Below are 14,806 nucleotides of genomic sequence, written 5' to 3' on the forward strand. Positions count from 1 at the left end.
GCACCTCACTTTTAGGTATGCCTGGTGCTACTCCTAGCGTGCTTTCCTACACTCCTCATTGAACCAGGGTTGGTTCCCTAGCTTCAAGGTTATGGTAGAGTGAGGGACATGAGGTTACAGTTTGTGGTCGAATACAATTCTGCTGCTGCTGATGGCCTACAGCACTTCATTGATGGCTAGTTTTAAGCTATTAGATCTATTCTGAGTCTATCCCTTTTAGCACAGTGGTACTGCCATACAACATGATGGAGAGTGTTCTCAATGTGCAGACAGGACTTCATCTCCATCAGCACTGTGCATGGTCACTCCTCCCAATACTGTCATGGACAGATGCATCTGTGACAGGTAGATTGGTGAGGATGAGGTCAAGTAGGTGTTTCCCTCATGTTGGTTCTCTCACCATCTCTCACAAGCCCAGTCTGGTAGATGTGTCTTTCAGGAGGAGGCCAGCTCGGTCAGTAGTGGTGCTACCGAGACACTCTTGGTGATGAACATTGAAGACCCCCACCCAGAGTACATTCAGTGCCCTTGGTACCCCTCAGTGCTTCTTCCAATTGGTACTCATGGTGAGGTACTCATTCATCAGCTGAGGGAGGGCAGTAGGTGAGAATCTGCAGGAGGCTTCCTGGCCTGTGTTTGACCTGGTGCCATGAGATTTCATGGAGTCCGGAGTCAATGTTGATGACTCCCAGGACCATTCCTTCTCGACTGTATACCACTGTATGGTCACCTGCGGTGCGTCTGTCCTGTCGTTGGAACAAGACATACACAGGAATGGTGATGGTGGAGTCTGGGACATTGGCTGTAAGGTATGATTCGCTGAGTTTGAGTATGTCAAGCAGTTGCTTGACTCGTCTGTGGGACAGCTCTCCCAATTTTGGCAAAATTCCCCAGCTGTTAGTGAGAGGACTTTGCAGGGTCGACTAGTCAGGGTGCACCGTTGTTGATTCCCGTACCTAGGTCAATGACAGGCAGTCCATCCAGTTTTATTCTTATTCAACTCTTCCACAACAGTTTGATACAACTGACTGGTTTGCTAGGCTATTTCAGAGGGCAGTTAAAAAACAACCACATTGCTGTGTGTCTGGAGTCACATGTAGTCCAGACTGGGTAAGGACAGCAGATTTCCTCCCCTGAAGGAGTGAACCAGATGTGTTTTTACAATAATTCAGTAGTTTCAAGATCAAGAGCATTATAAATGAAACTAGCTTTTTATTCCAGGTTTATTAATTAATTGAATTAACATTCCCCCAGCTGTCAAGGTGGAATTTGAACTCATGTCTCCGGACCATTGGTCCAGGCTTGCTGGGTTACTAGTCCAGTAACATCCTCACTATGTTACCATCCCCGTCCCCTTAGGCCACCCAACATCGACTGACGCACCAAAAAGGACAAGGACACAGCCTGCCCAGTTGATCTGCAGTGCCCTGCCCCCTTGTTGGTTCTCAGACATATTGTTGCAGAAATTTGCTGCCTTTCTGATAAGTGCTGGTGTCCTTATCCCAATATATATGAAAGTTGAAATTCTCCATTACAATCACTCTGCCTTTGCTACATCCTTGATGAACGTCTGGATTTATGCAATCTGCCATTTCACAGCTGCTACCAGGGGGCCTATACACAACTCACATTGCAGTCTGAAATCCTTGCTATTCCTTAATTCTACACATTAAGTCTCCACTGCCTGCTATCTCTTCAAGCACCTTGGGATGTTTTATTATGTTAAAGGCAATATATAAATACAACTTCTTTTTCTTGTTACATCCTCTCTTATCATTAAAGTAATTTCCTTAATCACTGAGTCGACTCCTCTCCCTCGAGCAGATACCCCATCCTTCCTGTAGACCTAATAACAATAATAAAAAGAATTAAATGACCTGCACATGTGCACAGCATTTGAAACAAAATGGGGGAACTGCAGTAACATCTGTTACATGGCTAAAGGAACTGCCAATTAAACATTGCAGTTTATAACATATTTTGAAAAGATAGTGAAACAAGTGTGAGGAGGGTTCACTGCACTAATTGAGAACAATATTAGTTATATCCCTTTTTGCTACTGTTATTAAGATAGAAACAGAATCAATTTCGATTGAGATAAAGGATACAAATGAATTGATCACTTTAAAAAGGTTATTCTACACACCACCTAATAGTGGAAGGGAAATGGAGGTTGAAATATGCAAGGGAATTTCTAAAATGAGTAGAAGAAATTGTATGATAATCATGGGAGATTTCAACTAGCCCAAAATAAACTGGCAAGAGGGAGGGAAAAGGGTAAAGGGAATAGAGGTTTTGCAATGTATAAAGGACTTCTTTTTACCCAGAATGTCAAAAGCCCAACTAAAGAGGAATCAGTGCTAAATCTAATAATGGGAAATGAACCAGAGCAGCTAAGAGAAGTAAGCATATGGGAACATAAGGGAACTAAGCAAAAATAATCAGCACAATAAGGTTTAAAATAATGATTGTGAAAGACATAAGTAAAACTAAGCCAAAAGCAATAGATTTGGAACAAAGTTAATTTTGATGGGATCAGAAAGGAAAGTACTGTTGACAAAGAGATTGAACAGCAGTGGAAAATATTTAAAAAGGAGATCAAAAGAGTCCTAGAGTCATTTACGGCAGAGAAGGAGGTCATTTGGCCCATCGAGTCCATGTTGACTCTCTGCCGAGCAATCCAATCAGTTCCACTCTCCCGTTCGATTCCCGTAGCCCTGCAAGTTTATTTCCTTCAAGTGCCCATCCAATTTCCTTTTGAAATCATTGATTGATTTCAGGAGAAATTTATTCCGCTACTAAGCAATGACAATCCAGTCACGAAAGAAACACCGTGGATGAATTAAGAGATGAGGGTAAAATTGGAACTAAAGTAAAAGGCATACACAAAGTACATAGTTAATGAAGGAAAGAATGGCAAAAGAAAATACGAAAAGTTCAGGAAGGAAGTCAAAAAGGTAATAAGGAAGGTAAGGAAGAACAACAAATTTAAATTATCAAGCAATTTAGGAAGAAATAGGAAAATATTCCTCAGACACATTATTCATAAAAGAAAATCAGGATCGGGATAGGACCACGAAGGGAGGCACAAGATAAACTGAGGTAATAACAGCGAAATAGCGGAAATATTCAATAATTACTTTGCCTCAGTATTACCTGGGAGACTTAAGAGGGTGGACATGATTAAACTTATTGGTATCACTCAGTACTGGTACAGAACTCCCAGTTTTTCCCTTTGTTAGAATCCATTAACAGAATCTGCCAAAACCCATTTGGTGAGGCCCAGGGTGAACAAGAAGTTGGCATTTCCCAGCTGTCAATAGCTCATCTCCCCTGGGCATAGGGTAAGCGTCAAACTTGGATGCATCATTTAATTTTGTAAAACCATTACAGAATCTTGATTTTAAAAAAGCAAAATACTGCAGATGCTGGAAATCTGAAATAAAAACAGAAAGTGCTGGAAGATACTCAGCAGGTCAGGCAGCATCTGTGGAGAGAGAAGCAAAGTTAACGGTTCAAGTCAGTGACCTTTCATCAGAACTGGCAAAGATTAGAAATGTAATAGGTTTTAAGCAAATAAAAGTGGGTGGGGCAAAAGAGAACAAAAGGGAAGGTGTTGATAGGACATAGGGTCACAGAGAATAACTGACAAGGAGGTCATGGGGCAAAGACAACGGCAAAGAATGTGTTAATAGTGTGATGAAAGACAAAGCATTAGTGCAGAGAGGGTGTTAACTGACAGAATAATGAAAGTCAAAAGCACAAACATGAAAAAAACCAGTGGCAGGCACATGATAAAAAAAAATTGAATGATGAAACAAGCTAAAATAAAATGAAATAAAAATTAAAAATAAAAAGTAAAACTAAAAATAAAAAGGGGGGGTTGCCAGTCATGCTCTGAAATTATTGAACTCAATGTTCAGTCTGGCAGGTTGTAGCGTGTCTAATCAGTAAATGAGATGCTGTTCCTCAAGATTGCATTGATGTTCACTGGAACACTGCAGCAAGCCCAGGACAGAGGTGTGGGCATGAGAGCAGGGGGTGTGTTGAAATGGCAAGCGACAGGAAGCTCAGGGTCATGTTTTCGGACTGTGCGGGCACCCAATCTGCGTTTGGTCTTCCCAATGTAGAGGAGATCACATGGTGAGCATCGAATACAGTATAATAAACTGAAAGAAATACAAGTAAATCACTGCTTCACCTGAAAGGAGTGTTTGGGGCCTTGGATAGTGAGGAGAGAGGAGGTAAAAGGGCAGGTATTATATCTCCTGCAATTGCATGGGAAGGTGCTGTGGGAAGGGGACGAGGTGGTGGGGGTAATGGAAGAGTGGACCAGAGTGTCGCAGAGGGAACAATCACTTGGGAATGCTGACAGGGGAAGGGAGGGGAAGATGCCTTTGGTAGTGGTATCACGCTAGAGGTGGCAGAAATGGCGGAGGATGATCCTTTGGATGTGGAGGCTGGTGGGGTGGAAAGTGAGGCCAAGGGGAACCCTGTGGCAGTTCTGGGAGGGAGGGGAAGGGGTGAGGGTGGAGGTGCGGGAGATGGGCCGGACACGGTTGAGGGCCCTGTCAACAACAGTAGGGGGGAATCCTCGGTTGAGGATAAAGGAAGACATATCAGAAGCGCTGTTTTGGAAGGTTGCATCATCAGAGCAGATGTATCGGAGACGGAGAAACTGGGAGAATGGAATGGAGTCCTTACAGCAGGCAGGGTGTGAAGAAGTGTAGTTGAGGTAGCTGTGGGAGTCGGTGGGCTTATAATGGATATTAGTAGACAGCCGATCCCCAGAGATGGAGACAGAGAAGTCGAGGAAGGGAAGGGAAGTGTCGGAGATGGACCATGTAAAGGTGAGAAAAGGCTGGAAATTGGAAACAAAGTTGATAAAGTTTTCCAGTTCGAGGCGGGAGCAGGAACCAGCACCGATACAGTCATCAATGTACCGGAAAAAGAGTTGGGGGAGGGGGCCTGAGTAGGACTGGAACAAGGAATGTTCAACATATCCCACAAAAAGCCAGGCATTACTAGGACCTTGACCCACCGGGGTTTGGTACCATATCGTTGTTTTGGCATCCTAGCCGTGGCTTAGTTGGTAGCTTTCTTGCTTCTGGGTCAGATAGCTCAGGGTTCAAGTTCCACTCTAAGGCTGGAGTATAAAGGTCAAGATTGTCATTGCAGTGCAATACTTAGGGGGTGCTGCACTGTGGGAGGTGCTGTCTTTTTGGGTGCGATGTTAATCTGAAGCCCCATTTGGCTATGTGGGTGGATGTAAAAGATTCCATGCCACTATTCTGAAGAAGAATAGAAGGGTTATCCCCAATGACTTGGCCAATATTTATCTCTCAATCATCATCACAAAAACAGATTATCTTGTCATTAGCACATTGCTGTTTGTGGGATCTTGTTGTTCACAATTGGCTGTTGTGTTTACAACATTACAACCATGACTACACTTCAAAAAGTACTTCATGGCTGTAAAATGCTTTGAGATGTCTGATGCTTGTGAAAAACACTTGGTAAATACAGGTTTTTTTTCCATCTTTTCCCAGCTGACTAACTTCATCCTACTAACGTCCTACTTGTTCCACAATCTTGGATAGGTTCTCAATTGAGCCACTAGTTTGCTCCGGGTGTCAGAATCAAAAGCAAAGCCGTTGCTCTGATGAAACTGCCTCTTCTCAGCCTGCTTAATGCAGTAGATCCGGAGTTTTTGTTGGACCTTTTCCAGGTGTTGTCTTACTATAGGCATGACTGTCTCCACCCTCTTCCTCATTTTCAGAATGAAAATCCAGTACTGGACGAGCAGAAATTTCCTCCAATTAAATATTGGGAAGACTGAAGCCATTGCTTTCGGTTCGCACTCCAAACTCCGTTCCCTAGCTACAGACTCCATCCCTTTCCCTGGCATCAAACCAGTTCACATCCTTGGTGTTTGACTCCGAGATGAGCTTCCAATCACATATTCGTGCCCTCACTAAGACTGCTGATTTCCATTTCTGTAACATCATCCAACTTCACCCCTGTCTCAGCTCATTGGCTGCTGAAACCCTCATCCATTCCTTCATTACCTTTGGACCTGACTATTCCAATGCACTCCAAACTGGCCTCCCACATTCTACCCTTCATAAACCTGTGGCCATTCAAAGCTGTGCTGCCCGACTCTTAACTTGCACCAAGTCCCTTTTACCTATCAACCCTGGGCTCGATGACCTACTTTGACATCTGGTCAACCAATATCTTGATTTTAAAATTCGCATCCTTGTTTTCAATCCCTCCATTGCCTCACCCCTCCCTATCTCTGTAATCTCCTCCAGCCCCACAACCCTCCGAGATATCTGTGCTCATCGAATTCTGGCCTCTTAAGCGTCCCCGATTTTAATGCTCCACCACTGGTAACCGTGCCTTCAGTTGCCTAGGCCCTAAGCTCTGAATACCGTCCCTAAAGCTCTCCACCTCTCCACCTCGCTTTCCTCCTATAAGACACTGCTTAAAACCTCCTCTTTGATCAAGCTTTTGGTCATCTAACCAAAAATCTCCTTCTGTGACTCAGTGTCATAATTTGTTTTATAATGCACCTGAAAAGTACCTTGGGACATTTTACGACATTAATGGCACTATAAAATATAAGTTGTTGCTGTTGTTGTTGTGTTATCCCACATTCGAAGAAAGACAACTCTGTTCTGCCCTGATAATAGTTAGAAATCTCTCATAGTGAAGTTTGAAAGGTGGCAACAGAAAGGAGACCTGGGAAACTTCTGTAATTGTAAAGATTACGCATGATAACAAGGCATTCCAGTTCTTGCCATCCCTGTCTACTACTTTCTTTAACATTCTACGGAAAGTTTCATAGAAGCACTCTATCACCATCAGTCTGGGGATGACATACCGAAGTTCATAGAGCCGAGGGTGGTTACATGTTTGGTCTCTAATCGGCCCAACCCTTTCCCTAGTTATCCTCTTAATCTTTATGTATTTATAAAACATGTTTTAGTTTCCTTGATTTTACTTGTCTATATCTTTAATGCCCTCTCTTCGTTTTCCTAATTTCCTTTTTTATTTCACCCCTGCAGTCTCTATACTCCTCCAGGTTTTCTACAGTATTGAGCTCTTGGTATCTGATATAATCTTCCTTTATTTGCATTGTCCTACCCAATATGCTCTTGGACATCAAGAGTGCATTGGATTTGGGCAAACAACTTTTTTTCTTTATGGGAACACATTTGCTCTGAACCATCTTTATCTCCTCCTTGAATACCTCCCACTGTTCTGACACTCATTTACCTTCAAGGAGTTGTTTCCAGTCCACTCTTGCTAAATCACATCTCAGCTTAGTAAAATTGGCCTTTCCCCAGTTGAGAACTTTTACACTTGGCCTATCTTTGTCGATTCCATAACTACACAAAATACAACTGAACTATGATCAGCACCACCAAAATATTCTCTCTCTGAAACCCCTTTCACCTGCCCAGGTTCATTCCCTAAAATTAAATCTAGAACTGCTCCTTCTGTGAGGGAGCAGTGAGTGAGGGTTTAAAAGTGGTGAGGCTGTGAGGGAGCAGCGAGTGAGGGTTTAAAAGTGGTGAGGCTGTGAGGGAGCAGTGAGGGAGGGTTTAAAAATGGTGAGGCTGTGAGGGAGCAGGGAGTGAGTGTTTAAAAGTGGTGAGGCTGTGAGGGAGCAGTGAGGGAGGGTTTAAAAGTGATGAGGCTGTGAGGGAGCAGTGAGCGAGGGTGTAAAAGCAGTGAGGCTGTAAGGGAGCAGCGAGTGAGGGTTTAAAAGTGGTGAGGCTGTGAGGGAGCAGTGAGGGAGGGTTTAAAAATGGTGAGGCTGTGAGGGAGCAGGGAGTGAGTGTTTAAAAGTGGTGAGGCTGTGAGGGAGCAGGGAGTGAGTGTTTAAAAGTGGTGAGGCTGTGAGGGAGCAGTGAGGGAGGGTTTAAAAGCGGTGAGGCTGTGAGGGAGCAGGGAGTGAGTGTTTAAAAGTGGTGAGGCTGTGAGGGAGCAGCAACGAGGGCTTCAAAGTGGTGAGGCCATGAGGGAGCAGTGACTATGAGTTTAAAAGTGGTGAGGCTGTGAGGGAGCAGTGAGTGAGGGTTTAAAAGTGATGAGGCTGTGAGGGAGCAGTGAGCGAGGGTGTAAAAGCAGTGAGGCTGTAAGGGAGCAGCGAGTGAGGGTTTAAAAGCGGTGAGGCTGTGAGGGAGCCCTGAGTGAGGGTGTAAAAGCGAAGAGGCTGTGAGGGAGCAACGAGCGAGGGTCTAAAAGTGGTGAGGCAGTGAGGGAACAGCGAGTGAGTGTTTAAAAGAGGTGAGGCTGTGAGGGAGCAGTGAGTGAGGATTTAAAAGGGTTGAGGCTATGAGGGAGCAGTGAGTGAGGATTTAAAAGGGTTGAGGCTGTGATGGAGCAACGAGCGATGGTTTAAATGTGGTGAGGCTGTGAGGGAGCAGTGAGTGAGGGTTTAAAAGTGGTGAGGCTGTGAGGGAGCAGCGAGTGAGGGTTTGAAAGGGTTGAGGCTGTGATGGAGCAACGAGCGAGGGTTTAAAAGTGGTGAGGCTGTGAGGGAGCAGTGAGTGAGGGTTTAAAAGCGGTGAGGCTGTGAGGGAACAGTGAGTGAGTGTTTAAAAGTGATGAGACTGTGAGGGTGCAGCGAGTGAGGGTTGAAAAGTGGTGAGGCTGTGAGGGAGGAGTGAGTGAGTGTTTAAAAGTGGGGAGGCTGTGAGGGTGCAGCGAGTGAGGGTTTAAAAGTGATGAGGCTGTGAGGGAGGAGTGAGTGAGTGTTTAAAAGTGGTGAGGCTGTGAGGGTGCAGCGAGTGAGGGTTTAAAAGTGGTGAGGCTGTGAGGGAGGAGTGAGTGAGTGTTTAAAAGTGGTGAGGCTGTGAGGGAGCAGTGAGTGAGTGTTTAAAAGTGATGAGGCTGTGATGGTGCAGCGAGTGAGGGTTTAAAAGTGATGAGGCTGTGAGGGTGCAGTGAGTGAGGGTTTAAAAGTGGTGAGGCTGTGAGGGAGGAGTGAGTGAGTGTTTAAAAGTGGTGAGGCTGTGAGGGAGCAGTGAGTGAGGGTTTAAATGTGGTGAGGCTGTGAGGGAGGAGTGAGTGAGTGTTTAAATGTGGTGAGGCTGTGAGGGAGGAGTGAGTGAGTGTTTAAATGTGGTGAGGCTGTGAGGGAGCAGTGAGTGAGGGTTTAAAAGCGGTGAGGCTGTGAGGGAGCAGCGAGTGAGGGTTTAAATGTGATGAGGCTGTGAGGGAGCAGTGAGTGAGTGTTTAAATGTGATGAGGCTGTGAGGGAGCAGCGAGTGAGGGTTTAAATGTGATGAGGCTGTGAGGGAGCAGCGAGTGAGGGTTTAAAAGTGGTGAGGCTGTGAGGGAGCAGCGAGTGAGGGTTTAAATGTGATGAGGCTGTGAGGGAGCAGCGAGTGAGGGTTTAAATGTGATGAGGCTGTGAGGGAGCAGCGAGTGAGGGTTTAAAAGTGGTGAGGCTGTGAGGGAGCAGTGAGTGAGTGTTTAAATGTGATGAGGCGGTGAGGGAGCAGTGAGTGAGTGTTTAAATGTGATGAGGCTGTGAGGGAGCAGTGAGTGAGTGTTTAAATGTGATGAGGCTGTGAGGGAGCAGCGAGTGAGGGTTTAAATGTGATGAGGCTGTGAGGGAGCAGCGAGTGAGTGTTTAAAGGTGATGAGGCTGTGAGGGAGCAGTGAGTGAGGGTTTAAAAGTGGTGAGGCTGTGAGGGAGGACTGAGTGAGTGTTTAAAAGTGGTGAGGCTGTGAGGGAGGAGTGAGTGAGTGTTTAAAAGTGGTGAGGCTGTGAGGGAGGAGTGAGTGAGGATTTTAAAGTGGTGAGGCTGTGAGGGAGGAGTGAGTGAGGATTTTAAAGTGGTGAGGCTGTGAGGGAGGAGTGAGTGAGTGTTTAAAAGCGGTGAGGCTGTGAGGGAGGAGTGAGTGATGATTTTAAAGTTGCGAGACTGTGAGGGAGGAGTGAGTGAGTGTTTAAAAGTGGTGAGGCTGTGAGGGAACAGTGAGTGAGGGTGTAAAAGCGGTGAGGCTGTGAGGGAGCAGCGAGTGAGGGTTTAAAAGCAGTGAGGCTGTGAGGGAGCAGCGAGTGAGGGTTTAAAAGCAGTGAAACTGTGAGGGAACAGCGAGTGAGGATTTAAAAGCAGTGAGGCTGTGAGGGAACAGCGAGTGAGGGTTTAGAAGTGTTGAGGCTGTGAGGGAGCAGCGAGTGAGGATTTTAAAGTGGTGAGGCTGTGAGGGAGCAGTGAGTGAGGATTTTAAAGTGGTGAGGCTGTGAGGGAGGTGAGTGAGGATTTTAAAGTAGTGAGGCTGACAGGGAACAGCGAGTGAGTGTTTAAAAGTGGTGAGGCTGTGAGGGAGCAGTGATTTAAGGTTTAAAAGCATTGAGGCTGTGAGTGAACAGCGAGTGAGGATGTAAAAGCAGTGAGGCTGTGAAGGAACATCGAGTGAGGATTTAAAAGCAGTGAGGCTGTGAGGGAACAGCGAGTGAGGATTTAAAAGCAGTGAGGCTGTGAGGGAACAGCGAGTGAGGGATTAAAAGCAGTGAGGCTGTGAGGGAACAGCGAGTGAGGATTTAAAAGCAGTGAGGCTGTGAGGGAACAGCGAGTGAGGATTTAAAAGCAGTGAGGCTGTGAGGGAACAGCGAGTGAGGATTTAAAAGCAGTGAGGCTGTGAGGGAACAGCGAGTGAGGGATTAAAAGCAGTGAGGCTGTGAGGGAGCAGTGAGTGAGGGATTAAAAGCAGTGAGGCTGTGAGGGAGCAGCGAGTGAGGCATTAAAAGCAGTGAGGCTGTGAGGGAGCAGTGAGTGAGGGATTAAAAGCAGTGAGGCTGTGAGGGAGCAGCGAGTGAGGGATTAAAAGCAGTGAGGCTGTGAGGGAACAGCGAGTGAGCATTTAAAAGCAGTGAGGCTGTGAGGGAGCAGTGAGTGAGGGATTAAAAGCAGTGAGGCTGTGAGGGAGCAGCGAGTGAGGCATTAAAAGCAGTGAGGCTGTGAGGGAACAGCGAGTGAGGATTTTAAAGCAGTGAGGCTGTGAGGGAGCAGCGGCGAGGGATTAAAAGCAGTGAGGCTGTGAGGGAACAGCGAGTGAGGGATTAAAAGCAGTGAGGCTGTGAGGGAACAGCGAGTGAGGGATTAAAAGCAGTGAGGCTGTGAGGGAACAGCGAGTGAGGATTTAAAAGCAGTGAGGCTGTGAGGGAACAGCGAGTGAGGATTTAAAAGCAGTGAGGCTGTTGGGGAACAGCGAGTGAGGATTTAAAAGCAGTGAGGCTGTGAGGGAGCAGCGAGTGAGGGATTAAAAGCAGTGAGGCTGTGAGGGAGTAGCGAGTGAGGGATTAAAAGCAGTGAGGCTGTGAGGGAACAGCGAGTGAGGATTTAAAAGCAGTGAGGCTGTGAGGGAACAGCGAGTGAGGATTTAAAAGCAGTGAGGCTGTGAGGGAGCAGCGAGTGAGGGATTAAAAGCAGTGAGGCTGTGAGGGAACAGCGAGTGAGGATTTAAAAGCAGTGAGGCTGTGAGGGAACAGCGAGTGAGGATTTAAAAGCAGTGAGGCTGTGAGAGAGCAGCGAGTGAGGGATTAAAAGCATTGAGGCTGTGAGGAAACAGCGAGTGAGGATTTAAAAGCAGTGAGGCTGTGAGGGAGCAGCGAGTGAGGGATTAAAAGCAGTGAGGCTGTGAGGGAACAGCGAGTGAGGATTTAAAAGCAGTGAGGCTGTGAGGGAGCAGTGAGTGAGGGATTAAAAGCAGTGCGGCTGTGAGGGAGCAGCGAGTGAGGCATTAAAAGCAGTGACGCTGTGAGGGAACAGCGAGTGAGGATTTAAAAGCAGTGAGGCTGTGAGGGAGCAGCGAGTGAGCGATTAAAAGCAGTGAGGCTGTGAGGGAACAGCGAGTGAGGGATTAAAAGCAGTGAGGCTGTGAGGGAACAGCGAGTGAGGATTTAAAAGCAGTGAGGCTGTGAGGGAACAGCGAGTGAGGATTTAAAAGCAGTGAGGCTGTGAGGGAGCAGCGAGTGAGGATTTAAAAGCAGTGAGGCTGTGAGGGAGCAGCGAGTGAGGGATTAAAAGCAGTGAGGCTGTGAGGGAACAGCGAGTGAGGATTTAAAAGCAGTGAGGCTGTGAGGGAACAGCGAGTGAGGATTTAAAAGCAGTAGGCTGTGAGGGAGCAGCGAGTGAGGGATTAAAAGCAGTGAGGCTGTGAGGGAACAGCGAGTGAGGGATTAAAAGCAGTGAGGCTGTGAGGGAACAGCAAGTGAGGATTTAAAATTGGTGAGGCTGTGAGGCTGTGAGGGAGCAGCGAGTGAGGGTTTAAAATCAGTGAGGCTGTGAGGGAACAGCGAGTGAGTGTTTAAAAGTGGTGAGGCTGTGAGGGAACAGCGAGTGAGGGTTTAAAAGTGGTGAGGCTGTGAGGGAACAGCGAGTGAGGGTGTAAAAGTGATGAGGCTGTGAGGGAGCAGTGAGTGAGGGTTTAAAAGTGGTGAGGCTGTGAGGATGTGAGGGAGCAGCGAGTGAGGGTTTAAAAGCAGTGAGGCTGTGAGGGAACAGCGAGTGAGTGTTTAAAAGTGGTGAGGCTGTGAGGGAGCAGCGAGTGAGGGTTTAACAGTGGTGAGGCTGTGAGGGAGCAGCGAGTGAGTGTTTAAAAGCAGTGAGGCTGTGAGGGAACAGCGAGTGAGGGTTTAAAAGCAGTGAGGCTGTGAGGGAACAGCGAGTGAGGGTTTAACAGTGGTGAGGCTGTGAGGGAGCAGCGAGTGAGTGTTTAAAAGCAGTGAGGCTGTGAGGGAACAGCGAGTGAGGGTTTAAAAGCAGTGAGGCTGTGAGGGAACAGCGAGTGAGTGTTTAAAAGCACTGAGGCTGTGAGGGAGCAGCGAGTGAGGGATTAAAAGTGGTGAGGCTGTGAGGGAACAGCGAGTGACGGTTTAAAAGTGGTGAGGCTGTGAGGGAACAGCGAGTGAGGATTTAAAAGCACTGAGGCTGTGAGGGAGCAGCGAGTGAGGGATTAAAAGTGGTGAGGCTGTGAGGGAACTGCGAGTAACGGTTTAAAAGTGGTGAGGCTGTGAGGGAGCAGCGAATGAGTGTTTAAAAGTGATGAGGCTCTGAGGGAGCAACGAGCGAGGGTTTTAAAGTGGTGAGGCTGTGAGGGAACAGTGAGTGAGGGTGTAAAAGCGGTGAGGCTGTGAGGGAGCAGCGAGTGAGGGTTTAAAAACAGTGAGGCTGTGAGGGAGCAGCGAGTGAGGGTTTAAGAGCAGTGAAACTGTGAGGGAGCAACGAGCGAGGGTTTAAAAGTGGTGAGGCTGTGAGGGAACAGCGAGTGAGGGTTTAAAAGTGTTGAGGCTGTGAGGGAGAAGTGAGTGAGGATGTAAAACCAGTGAGGCTGTGAGGGAACAGCGAGTGAGGGTTTAAAAGCAGTGAGGCTGTGAGGGAACAGCGAGTGAGGGTTTAACAGTGGTGAGGCTGTGAGGGAGCAGCGAGTGAGTGTTTAAAAGCAGTGAGGCTGTGAGGGAACAGCGAGTGAGGGTTTAAAAGCAGTGAGGCTGTGAGGGAACAGCGAGTGAGTGTTTAAAAGCAGTGAGGCTGTGAGGGATCAGCGAGTGAGGATGTAAAAGCAGTGAGGCTGTGAGGGAACAGCGAGTGAGGATTTAAAAGCAGTGAGGCTGTGAGGGAACAGCGAGTGAGGATTTAAAAGCAGTGAGGCTGTGAGGGAGCAGCGAGTGAGGGATTAAAAGCAGTGAGGCTGTGAGGGAACAGCGAGTGAGGATTTAAAAGCAGTGAGGCTGTGAGGGAACAGCGAGTGAGGATTTAAAGCAGTGAGGCTGTGAGGGAACAGCGAGTGAGGATTTAAAAGCACTGAGGCTGTGAGGGAGCAGCGAGTGAGGGATTAAAAGCAGTGAGGCTGTGAGGGAGCAGCGAGTGAGCGATTAAAAGCAGTGAGGCTGTGAGGGAACAGCGAGTGAGGATTTAAAAGCAGTGAGGCTGTGAGGGAACAGCGAGTGAGGATTTAAAAGCAGTAGGCTGTGAGGGAGCAGCGAGTGAGGGATTAAAAGCAGTGAGGCTGTGAGGGAACAGCGAGTGAGGGATTAAAAGCAGTGAGGCTGTGAGGGAACAGCGAGTGAGGATTTAAAATTGGTGAGGCTGTGAGGCTGTGAGGGAGCAGCGAGTGAGGGTTTAAAATCAGTGAGGCTGTGAGGGAACAGCGAGTGAGTGTTTAAAAGTGGTGAGGCTGTGAGGGAACAGCGAGTGAGGGTTTAAAAGTGGTGAGGCTGTGAGGGAACAGCGAGTGAGGGTGTAAAAGTGATGAGGCTGTGAGGGAGCAGTGAATGAGGGTTTAAAAGTGGTGAGGCTGTGAGGATGTGAGGGAGCAGCGAGTGAGGGTTTAAAAGCAGTGAGGCTGTGAGGGAACAGCGAGTGAGTGTTTAAAAGTGGTGAGGCTGTGAGGGAGCAGTGAGTGAGGGTTTAAAAGTGATGAGGCTGTGAGGGAGCAGCGAGTGAGGGTTTAACAGTGGTGAGGCTGTGAGGGAACAGCGAGTGAGGGTTTAAAAGCAGTGAGGCTGTGAGGGAACAGCGAGTGAGGGTTTAAAAGCAGTGAGGCTGTGAGGGAACAGCGAGTGAGTGTTTAAAAGCACTGAGGCTGTGAGGGAGCAGCGAGTGAGGGATTAAAAGTGGTGAGGCTGTGAGGGAACAGCGAGTGACGGTTTAAAAGTGGTGAGGCTGTGAGGGAACAGCGAGTGAGGATTTAAAAGCACTGCGGCTGTGAGGGAGCAGCGAGTGAGGGATTAAAAGTGGTGAGGCTGTGAGGGAACTGCGAGTGACTGTTTGAAAGTGGT

At 47.4% G+C, this 14,806-nt stretch overlaps 1 protein-coding gene across 1 annotated transcript in view; it reads right to left on the minus strand.

Annotated features, from left to right (window-relative positions):
• LOC137376948 (excitatory amino acid transporter 2-like) overlaps positions 1-14,806 on the minus strand; it is a 660,382-nt gene that overhangs the window by 617,331 nt on the left and 28,245 nt on the right. The gene's annotated exons all lie outside the window — the stretch shown is intronic.

This window comes from Heterodontus francisci, chromosome 14 (genome assembly GCF_036365525.1).
Source record: "Heterodontus francisci isolate sHetFra1 chromosome 14, sHetFra1.hap1, whole genome shotgun sequence".
Classification (NCBI taxonomy): Eukaryota; Metazoa; Chordata; class Chondrichthyes; order Heterodontiformes; family Heterodontidae; genus Heterodontus; species Heterodontus francisci.